Source organism: Ictidomys tridecemlineatus, chromosome 13, assembly GCF_052094955.1.
Source record: "Ictidomys tridecemlineatus isolate mIctTri1 chromosome 13, mIctTri1.hap1, whole genome shotgun sequence".
NCBI classification, from domain to species: domain Eukaryota; kingdom Metazoa; phylum Chordata; class Mammalia; order Rodentia; family Sciuridae; genus Ictidomys; species Ictidomys tridecemlineatus.
The window spans coordinates 82,107,139-82,118,746 of record NC_135489.1 but is presented as its reverse complement, the minus strand read 5'-3'; the positions used below and the strand labels follow the sequence as shown (position 1 = coordinate 82,118,746).

General features: G+C 35.6%; 1 long non-coding RNA gene and 1 pseudogene across 1 annotated transcript; one reads left to right on the top strand and one right to left on the bottom strand.

Annotated features, from left to right (window-relative positions):
• The first annotated feature begins 272 nt into the window (after positions 1 to 272).
• LOC144369939 (uncharacterized) lies at positions 273 to 10,000 on the top strand. The gene is made up of 3 exons (XR_013429787.1): positions 273 to 758; positions 9,335 to 9,489; positions 9,916 to 10,000. It is a non-coding gene; the product is annotated as an uncharacterized LOC144369939 (long non-coding RNA).
• Positions 3,414 to 4,098, bottom strand: LOC144370088 (gamma-glutamylcyclotransferase pseudogene; annotated as a pseudogene).
• Positions 10,001 to 11,608: the final 1,608 nt, after the last annotated feature.

The following is an 11,608-nucleotide window of genomic DNA, read 5'->3' as shown; positions in this document are numbered from 1 at the left end:
CTGGTTTCCATTGTGCGTAAGAGGAAGCCCAGGTCCTTTAAGATAATGCATATGTGGACTTTCCGGTCCAGGCTTGCTCTCAGTGTTTCCTTAACTTGGCAAGGTTTTTGGGAACAGAAAGCCCCAGCTGGGGCTGGGGCTCAGTGGCAGTCACTTGCCTAGCATGTGTGAGGCACTGGGTTTGATCCTTAGCTCCACATACAAAAATAAATAAAATAAAGGCATGCTGTGCATCTACAGCTACAAAAAAAAAAAAATTTTAAAATAAAGGAGGCATTCAGGGACATGGAGTTTTACTCTTCTCCTTTTCTTTAGCAATGATACACTGGATAAGCTATTATACAGATCACCATGGAAATAATGATACAATATTCTCATCTAACTATTAGGAGAAGACTCATATGTCTAGAAATTGTAATAAGGGGATTGAGTCTCTCTATAATGAATAAAATTATAAATCTGCATCTTAAAACTTCATTTGGCATTAATATGACAATATAATATGCAAAGCAAATTTGAATACACTTATCATAGTATCTATATATCATTAATATTTGGGGTAGATAATCAGAAAATAATTAATATTATTTATATCTTTTTTTTCTTTTTAATATCAGCTTTGGAGGGATTCTTGGACATGGAGTATCAATGGTGTTGCCACATAAGAGCGTCCACTGGGTGTTTTGAAAATCTCTATTATAATGGAGTGGATATCATTAATTTGTCCAAGAAACACAAACCAGAGATAACTCTTTATGGTAAGAAAGTCCTAATGTGTGGTTAATAGAGAAGAGAGATTCAATTTGTTTCATTGATTCAGTTTTAAAATATACTTCTAAAGGTACAAATCATACAAATTTTGTTTATGTTTGGTATAATTTTTTCTTTATGTTTGATATAATTTTTATGTGTGAATTTAATATTTATGTGTGAAATGGATGCATGTTGCAAAATCACGAAGTATCATATAACAGCTTTTAATAGGCTTTTTGTGGTGATAACAACATTCAACATGAGTATACTTTCTTAAAAAATTGTGAGTGTACAATAACATTAACTAGGCCCAATGTTGTAAAGCAGATCTCTAGAACTTATTTATCTTTAGTAACTGAAATTTTACATGAGTTACATGGCAACCCTCCATTTTTCTTTGCTCTCAGGCCCTAGTAACTACCATTCTATTCCCTGCTTCTATGAGTTTGACTGTTTAGATCTAAGTGAAATCATGCAATATTTGTCATTCTGCAAATGGCTTAAATTACTTAGCCTATGGTTCCCCTGGTTCATCTATGTTTCTGCAGATAGCAGGATTTCCTTTTTAAAGGTTGAATGATATTCCATTGTGTGTGTGTATGTGTGCGTTTCATATCCACTAATCCATCAATGGATATTTATATTGTTTATGCATTTTGGCTATTGTGAGTAACGGTACAATAAACGTGGGAGTGAAGTCTTGAGATCCTTATTTCCCAACAGAGTCCAACTATGTTCTTTCAGTTGTGAATATATAGTTTTCCCCACACCATTTGTTGAAGGAAAAATCCTTTCCCTATTGTACGTTCTGGGCACTCCCGTGGAACATCTGTTGTCTGCATATTTGTGGATTTATTTATGGTATTTATTCTGTTTCTTTGGTCGATATTTCTATATTTATCCCAATACCATTCTTTTTCAATTTCTGAAACTTTATAATATATTTTGGAAAAAAGACATATGATGCTTCTTGCTCTCCTTGTCAAGATTGCTTTGGCTATATAGAATTCTCTGTTTTGTATGAAATTTAAGGTTGCTTTCTATTTGAATAAAAAAATGCCATTAGGAATGGATTAAGTCTGTATATTACTTTGGATTGAATTGCCATTTTAACAGTATTGTTATAATATCCATGAACTTGACATGTATTTCTTATTTCTTTTATCTGTGTTTTGGAGTTTTCTGTATAGTTCAAGTTTTTTTTTTCTTTTTTAACCTCCTTAGTTAATTTATCCTCAGTATTTTATTCTTTTTAATGCTACTGTAAGTGAGAGTGCTTTCTTAATTTCTCTGTCAGCTTTCTGTTACTGTGACAATACACCTGTGGTAATCCAGTTATAAGGAGGAAAGGTTTATTTTGGCTCATAGTTTCACAGGTTTTATTCTCTGGTCACTGGACCCTGCAGAATATATTGTGCAGCATGGTATGGCACAGGAAACCTTTTTGCCTGATGGTAGCTAAGAGGCAGAAAAGAGGGAGCCAGGGTCCCAGTATCTCTTTCAAGGATATACCCCCAGTAAATCAGCTTTCTTCTATTAGACCCAATTTTTCCAAAGGTTCTACCTCTATACAGTAGTACCATAGGCTGAGAACCAGGCTTCTAACACTTGAGCCTTTGAGGGCTAGGGGTAGAATGCTATAGGTTGGATTTGGAATGTTCCCCAAGGCCAATATGTTAAAGGCTTGATCCCCAGCCTGTGGCACTATTGGGAGGCGGTGGAATCTTCAGGAGGTATGGTTTATTGAAAGTAAGATAGGTCATTGGGGGTACATTAAGGGGGCATTGGGACTCCAGCGTCCTCTCTGTCTTTGCTTCCCAGCTGCCATCAGGTGAACAGATCTCCTTTTTCATGTGCTTCAACCATGAGGTACTTTCTCACTATAGGCCCAAAACAACAGAGCCAAGCAACCACAGACTGAAACCTCTGCAACTATGAGCCAAAATAAATCATTCTTTCTTATGAGTTGATTATCTCTGGTATTTTGTCACAGTGTCAGAAAGCTGACTAATGCAATTTCCTTAGAAACACAACAGAATTTTGTGTTGATTTTTTTTATCCTGCAACTTTACTAATTTTTTTCATTAATTCTAATTTTTAAAATATTATTTCTAAAATGTCATCTGCAAAAGAAATAATTTTACTTCTTCCTTTCCAATTTGGATGCATTTTATTTCTTTATCTTGCCTAATTGCTGACTATGGTTTTTGTTAATATGTTGACTACAAATAGAGTGGGCAGCTCGTTTTATTCTTTTTTTTCCTCCAGTTTCCAAAATTTTATTTTTATTATCAATTATGTCAGTAATTTGATTACTCTTATTACACTAAAAAAAAAGCCCAGGCAGCAGAGCAATTTACCAGCATCATCATCGAGAGAACTGCAAATCTATCCTTGTCACAGAACAAGAGGACACTTAAGATCAACCCAAGAAAACAGCTTTAAGTGTCCCTAGGAATACCCACATCTACTTGTTACTACAGGACTTCACAGTCCCCTTTTAATTGTCCAACTCTTCACCAGCCTGTTATTTTATAGTCTGAAAATATGAAATCACGAAAGTGAAGTTCCCCTTCAGAATACTGTTGAAAACAGATTAACATGGAGATATCACAGGTCCCTGTTCTTAAATGTTAGAAATATTTTATATTAGTACTTTGTTATGTTCTAAAGAGCTCTTGTTCCCCCTTTTTGATAATAAGGTCTTCTGAGACCTTCCCTTTATAGTCATTTAGTTCTATTGCCTTTTTTTTGGGGGGGATTGGATACTGGGGATTTAACTCAGGAGCACTTAACTTGAGCCACATCCCCAGCCCTATTTTGTATTTTTTAATTTACAGAGAGGGTCTCACTGAGTTGCTTAGTGCCTTGCTTTTGCTGAGGCTGGCTTTGAACTTGCCATCAGTCTCCAGAGCCACTGGGGTTACCAGCATGTGCCACTACATCTGGTTATTTCTATTGCTTTTAGCTTCTCTTAATACTCCAGTGGCAAACTGTTTTCTTTTGCACCCATGCAAATAACCTTTTTATATAGTTGGGATGGGGAAGTGTGGTCATAATTTGTCATCAGATAGTTTTGATAGGTTCTTTCCTTTCTTGAGTTGAAACTTTCACTTCTATTAAAACATACATTCCACTTTTAATGCCTTCTTGCCTCCGTGCCACCTCTGACTGGTTTTGCCTTGGAAATTGCCAAAGCCAACCTTAAAATCCTAGAGGCGGGCCAAGAATGTGGCCAAGGAGTTTTAGAGGTAGCTCATCTCCATCATTAAGTTGCTGCCATAGGCGAAGTACAAAAACCCTCTCCTCCTCGCCTGTGCCTTCCTCACAACAGGAGCTAGCCATATCTCACCAGATGCCTGCACCATCCTGGGGGTTGGGAAGCAGAAGTGCAAGAAACCCTCAGTAACCTGGTGCTGCTGCCAACAGACCAGGACTGGTATCTGCAGCACTACCCCCTAGGGGCTGGGGAAAAACTCCCTTTATTTGTTCTTGATCTTCAAGGAAAAACTTTTTATTTTTTCACCGTTGAACATATTAGCTTTCCATAGATGGCTTTTATTATGTGGAGGTAATATCCTTTTATTCTTAGTTGTTGGAGTTTTTATCATGAAATGGTGTTGAATTTTCTCAGATTCCTTCTCTGCATCTATTAGGATAATCAAGTGATTTTTAGTCCTTTGTTCTTTTTATTTAGTTAATCCCATTAATTGATTTTCATATATTGATCCACTCTTGTATCCCAAGAATAAATCCCACTTAGTCATGATGTATTATCCCTTTAATTGTGTTGTTGAATTCAGTTCTCTGGTATTTTGATATAGATTTTTGCTTCTATGTTCATCACAAATATTGTCTTGTGGTTTTGCTTTTTAAATCATCTTTAATTTTGATAGTCTCAGCATGAGTTTGGAAATGTTCTCTTCTATTTTTTTAGAAGAGTTTGATAAGGATTGGCTTCAATTCTTTAAATATTTTTAAATTCTTTAAATATTCTTGTTTTAATATTTATTTTTTAGTTGTACATAGACACAATAGCTTTATTTTATTTATTTATTTTTATGTGGGGCTGAAGATTGAAACCAAGGCCTTGCACATGCTAGGCGAGAACTCTACTGCTGAGCCACAATCCCAGCCCCAAATTATTTAAATATTCTTTAGTAGGAGATTTTTGGTCACCAAGTCAGCATTTTTACTATTCTAGTTACAAGTCTATTAAGATTGTCTTTTTCTTCATTACTTGATATTAATAGGTTATATCTTTGTGAGAATTTATACATTTCTTCTATGTTCTCCAATTGGTTGGCATTGATTGGTCTTATCAGTCTCTTAGGATCCATTTTATTTGTATGTCATCAGTTGTAATATCTTTTCTTTCATATCTGATTTTATTTATTTCAATCTCCTTTTGCTCATGTGTGGCTAAAACTTTGTGAATTTCCTCATTTTTTCCAAAAATCCAACTCAATTTTATTAATTTTTTTCTTCTCTGTTTCATTAAATTCTCTTCTAATCTTTATGATTTTCTTTCTTTGATGAGGTAGGTGGGCTTTGTTCCTTTGTCTAGATCTTTGAGGTATAAAGTTAGTTTTTTGTTTCAGATCTTCCTTTATCTTCAGAGTGGGTACATATTGTTATGCTCTATTCCAAAAGTTTTGGCACAGAGTGTTCTCTTTTTCATTTGTCCCATGATGTTTTCTAATTCCCCTAAATTTCTTCCTTGACACACCAGATTGTTCCAGAGAGTGTTGTTTACAGCCAGGAGTGGCAGCATGGTCTTTTAATTCTAGTTCCTCAGGAGGCTGAGGCAGGAGGATCAGAAGATCAAGGCCAGCTTGGGAAACTTAGCAAGGTCCTGTCTCAAAATAAAAATTAAAAAAAAAAAAAAATTCTGGGGATGTAGCTTAGTAGTGAAGCATTTGCCTTACATAGATGGTGCCTTGAATTCTAACAATAGCACCAAATAAGTAAATAAATAATAAACAAACAAATAGAAAAAAGCATATTGTTTAATTTTTACATATTTGTGAATTTTTCAGTCTTCCTTCACCTATTGAATTCCAGGTTCCATGGTGATCAGAAAAGAACTTTTATGAGTTCAATCTTCTTAAATTGATTATGACTTGTTTTATGACCTAGCATGTTGTCTACCTTGGATAAAGTTTCATGTGTGCTTGAGAAGAATGTATTCTTCTGCTCTTGAGTAGAATGTTCTGTTTATATCTATTTGGTCTACCTTGTTGTTCAACTATGCTGTTTCTTTATTGATTTTCTATGTGTATGTTCTATTCTTTATTGGAAGTTGGGCATTGAAGTATCCTACTATCATTGAATTGCTTTAGTTCTGCAATGTTTGCTTTATATATTTAGGTTCTCTGATGTTAGTACATTTGTTTTTATAATTATGATATTTTTCTGGTGAATTGATCCTTTTATTATCCTTTGATGTTATTAAAATTTTGTCTCTTGTAATAGTTTTTGACTCAAAAATTCATTTTTTTTCTGACATGTTTAGCCATCCTTGCTGTATTTTGGTTATAATTTGCATGGACTATTCTGTTGAATTACTTAACTCAGTCTGTATCTGTCCTTATATGTAAACCTGAATCTCTTGTAGACAACACATAGGTGGATCTTGATTTTTCATCTGTTCAACCACTCCTGTGTCTTTTGGTTGAGGAATTTAATTTATTCATAGTAAAGTAATCATTAATGAGGAAGGTGAATATTTTTGCTACAACATTTCTGACTCCAATCATGTGTGGTATTTTTCCTTCTGATGCCAAATTTATGTTGCCTTTTCTAACACCATTTTTCCAACTCTTGGACACCAGTTGTGTGTCCTACAGTTCAGAGCAATTCTAGTACTCAGTACCCTGAATTAGTGTCATGCTTCACACTCTTAAGGAATAGTCTTACAAGATTGTCCTTTCTTATTATGACATTTGCAAGTATCAGGTCTCTGGGTTACCCACACTTTTGTCAAGAGTTGCCTACAGAGTTATCACAATACTCCCAGGTCAGGTTCATTAGTTTTCTACAATAGCTTACAAAACTCTGGAAAACCCTTTACTTGCTATAACCAGCTTATTTTAAAAGCTACTAATAAGTAGCCAAATGAGGTACAAAAAACAAATTAGGGAAGAGTCCTAAACATCATGGTTTGGAACATACCACACTCCTAACACATGGATGCTTGCATGTTCTCCAAACCCTTTTGTTTAGTGATTTTTATGAATATTTTGTGACACAGGTAGATAGAGTAAGCCATTAGCCCTTGGTGACTAAGTTCAATCTTTATCCTTTCTTGCCTTCTGGGACATGTAATGCAGTGGAAATTTCCATGCCTCTAATGATTCTTTGGTCTTTCTGGCAACAGCTCCCATTTAAAAAGTGCATAGAGGTAGCATTTAGTTATCAGTCTTCTCTTGAGCATACAGAAGGCACTTAGACCTTTGGAGATTTAGAGTTATGGGAGCTATGTGTCCGGAATCAGGTACAAGTACCAAATATTTATTTTTTATTGTGCCACAGAAATACATTACTAGCATTTTGTTAAAGGTTTGCTGCCAATCTTATAAATCTTTTGTTCCTGTTTTTTATAATGTTTTCTTTTATATTTTATTGATTTTTATAGTAATATGCTTTGATTTATTTCTAAATCATTGTATATTTCTAACAGTCTGTTTCAAGATAATAATAACCTCACTTGCATATAAAAACTACATTATTGCTGGGCATGGTGGCGCATGCCTGTAATCCTAGCAGTTCAGGAGGCTGAGGCAGGAGGATCATGAGTTCAAAGCCAACCTCAGCAAAAAAGCAAGGTGCTAAGCAACTCAGTGAGACCTTCTCTCTAAAATACAGAAAAGGGCTGGAGATGTGGCTCAGTGGTTGAGTGCCCCTGAGTTCAATCCCCACAAAAACAAACAAAACAATAAAAACTACATTATTACCCCTCTCTATGGAACTTTATATTATTAACATCACAATTTATATCATTTTGTATTGGGTAACCATACACATATTTTATATAATTGTTTTAAAAATTTTATACTAGCGTTGAAAAGCAATTTCCACAGTATTGTCACAGTGTTACATTATTCTGTATTTTTCTATACATTTACCTCTAACAGTAAGTTTTATACTTATGTATGCATAGATAGTGTTAGTTAGCTTTGGTTTGTTTCAACTTGAAGAATTCTCTTTAATGTTTCTTGTAAGACTGGTCTCTGTATGTCCTCTTTAATTTTAAAGGACAATTTTGTCAGGTATTATATTTTTGGTTGGCAGTTTTACCTTTCTGCATTTGGAAAATATTCCACTGCCTTTATGTATGCAAAGTTTCTGCTGAAAAATTCATTGACTGTCTCAGGGAAGTTCCCCTGTAATGTGATCTGTCTCTTTATGTCTAATATTTCACAATTCAATTCAATTATAGTGTCTCTCACTGTGGAATTCTTTGGGTTCTTCTTATTTGGATTCCTAAATATGGATATTTCTTCCTTTTTTTCAAATTTCAGAAGTTTTCCCCATTATTTCTTTGAGTAAGCTTTTGGCTCTGTCTTTTCTTTCTTGGACATTCATAATTATTTATACTAGTCTATTCAATAGTGTCCTATAAGTTACCAAGTTTATTCATTTTTTTTCACTTTTTGTTTTCTTTTTATGCCATTGAGTGGCTAATTTCAAATGATTTATCTTTAAATTCAATGATTCTTCTGCTTGAATTAGTATGATATTTTGATATAGACTGATTTCTCTATAGAATTTTTCATTTTAGTTACTGTTTTCTTTATGGTCAAGAATTCTTTTGGCTCTTTTTATGTATCTGGTAAATTTTTCATTTTGTTCATGCTTTTTTCTCCCAAGTTTATTTTGAGTACTTTGCCAGGTAATTCATATATTACATGTTAATAAAATTGGGTTCTAAAAGTCTCATCTTATTCCTTTTGGAGAGGCATGTTTTTCTATTTGTTCATTTTCCTTTTCTCTTAGTATTAGTATCTGCACATTAGAAAAAAAAAACACGTTTTCCAGTCTTTATGAACAGGATTTGTATAGAATAAGACCCTCAATGGGAAGCGTTGCCACGTACCTTTCAAACTCTCTGTGTATGTGTCTTGGCTGGATTTAGTTGTGTAAATTCCCAGTTAGGGGATTTGCCTGTTTCTTTTTATCTTTACTTTCTCTCTCTCTCTCTCTCTCTCTCTCTCTCTCTCTCTCTCTCTCTCTCTCTCTCTCTCTCTCCCCCTCTCTCTCCCTCCCTCCCTCCCTCCCTCCCTCCTTCCTTCCTTCCTTCCTTCCTTCCTTCCTTCCTTCCTTCCTTCCTTCCTTTCTTCCTTCCTTCCTTCCATTTCCTTTTTTCTTTCTTTCATGAATTCACAGACTTCTGCTGCTTTTGGTTCCTGTCTGCAGTACCACTGGTTTTTTATCCAGCAGCACACCAGGATTCCTTTGAGGTCTCAGAGGGACACAGACATCTAGATTATACCAGGTCTCATTCATCCTCTGAAAATGGTGAGATTGAAGCCAGTTATGATGGTTTGGCATATGTTTCTTTCTTTTCTCTTCATCACAGAGATGAGCCAGGTTCTGGGATTCTCATTGATTAATTTGTGCTGACCAGGAGAGGAGCTCTGGCAGATGACTACAGAATAGTCCATCCTTTGGCTATACTCTCAGTGGCCCTCATGCATCTAGAATATGCTGGGTCCCATCAATGCTCTAAGAGAGGTGAGATAAAAGCCAGTTCCTCGGACAGCCTCTGAAAATGTTGGAACATTGCACACTATCTGATCCAGCTCTCCCCTTCCAGAGAAAAGTTGAGATTTGGTGATTACTTTATTCCCTTTTTGAACCACAAAGATAGGCTATATTTGTAGTGACATGATAGTTCAAACTGCCACCATTTTCCCCAGTGGCTCACAGGTATCTAAAATGTTTCAGGTCCCATCAGTACACCAAGACAAATGTGACAGAAGCCAGTCTCTCTGGCAGCCCCTGAAAAAGTTGGAAACTTGTACATACAGTCCAATCCTTTTCTTCCTCAGGAACTGAAATTTGGTGGTTTCCACCTTCTTGCTTTTCTGCTCTAGTTGAGGGGCTTAGCAGGTGCTTGCTTCCTAGTCTAAACTGCTGTCTTTGTCTCATATCTCCTAGATGTCGACAGCATGCCAGCTTCTTATTTGCTTCAAGATAGGAGAGAAGGAAACAGTCCCGTGGGTAGAAGCCAGTCACTGGAAAATTTGGAATGTTGGATACACAGTCCATCTCTTCCCCTCCCCATGAGGAACCTGGGATTTGGGAATTTCAGCAGTGAACTCTGTGTTGAGCCTTGGGGAGGGGCTACAGGGCGTACTTGCTTGGTAGATATCGTCCACTCTGCTCTTTTTGTTCTCAGGGACTCCCACACAGGGTCCCTTCCTGTTAAGACTCAGATTCAGGTAAGAAGTAAATCAGACCAGACCGATGGGCAGTCCTCAGAACATTGGACTTGGATGTACAGTTCAGACCTTTCCTTCCCTCCCCTGGAAGAAGCTGGTACTGCAGTTTCATAGTTCTCTGACACTGTGCTGGAAAAGGGGTTAGGGTTTCATGGGTTTTGCTACCAGCTTCAATGTGGCTAGTTTCGTGCTTCTTATGAAATAAGGTCTTTATTTTTCATAAAAAGGCTTGATCTGTATTTCTTTGAATCTGTGTGTCCATGAGGGAAGGAAAGGCCAGAACTTACCATAGAATTTCTCTGAAGTCTCCTCCCAGTTTTTCTTTCTGCTTGGCTTTCTTAGATTTCCTTCTGCTTTTTTCCTGCAGAACTGTATTTCCTCCCAACACTGTCATGTTTCTGGACTAGTTTGCCTACCTTATTGTATCCAGCATAATCAAATCTCACTTAGATCTATCACTGGCTCATATTCATGTACATGTTTATAAATACTTACCTATCTGAATTTGACAGTTTTTACAAATATGCTTTTCTGACTCAGTAACACATTTTGGGATTCTTTTTTAAACCAGGTATAGTTCTATTTTAATGGCTATTAACATTTCATTATGAAAGTGCACCAGTATTTTCTTCGTTTTCCTACTGAAGGTGGGTATCCTATCTCTAGTTTTTTCCCCACTACAAACATTGGCATTGGCACATATGGTTTCAGATATTGAGGCTTTTATTTTGATGATAATTTTCAGGAGTAGAATTTCTTAGCCAAAAGGTTTTTCAACACCACAGTTTCCTAATACATTCCTTTACTGCTTATTGGTTGAAAAGCTGAGAGTGAAAATAAATTTTTTTTTTCTTTTATAAACCAAAAATTCTTGACAACCAGCATGCTGAATTTCCTTGTGAGCTGAACTGTGGGCACTAATTTGGCCAGTGTTTTGCCTGAATTTTGGTTTGTTTAGCATTACAATCTATATGCAATTGTAACTAGAAGTATTTACAGTTGTTTTCATGTGGATATAGGTTACTATATATATATATATATATATATACATATTATATAATCATACACACTTATACACATGAATATATATGTATATACATATATATGTATATATCTTTATTGGGTTTTTTTGGTTAGTCAACACTATTATAGAACACTGTTTTTTTTTTTTTTCTTTTTTTGCAGGGGGGGTGGTGCTAGAGACTGGGAACCCAGGACCTTGCATATGTCAAGCAAGTGCTCTGTACTGAGCTATACTTCCATCCAGGTTGAATGGCTTTTTAAATTTTTAAAGTGCAGTATATACCATTTTTCCCTTGAAAACAAAGTAAAGGTAAATTTCTCCTGATATTTGATGCTTAAATTTTAAATAGATGAAAAATAATATAGATTACAAAATTTTTATTACA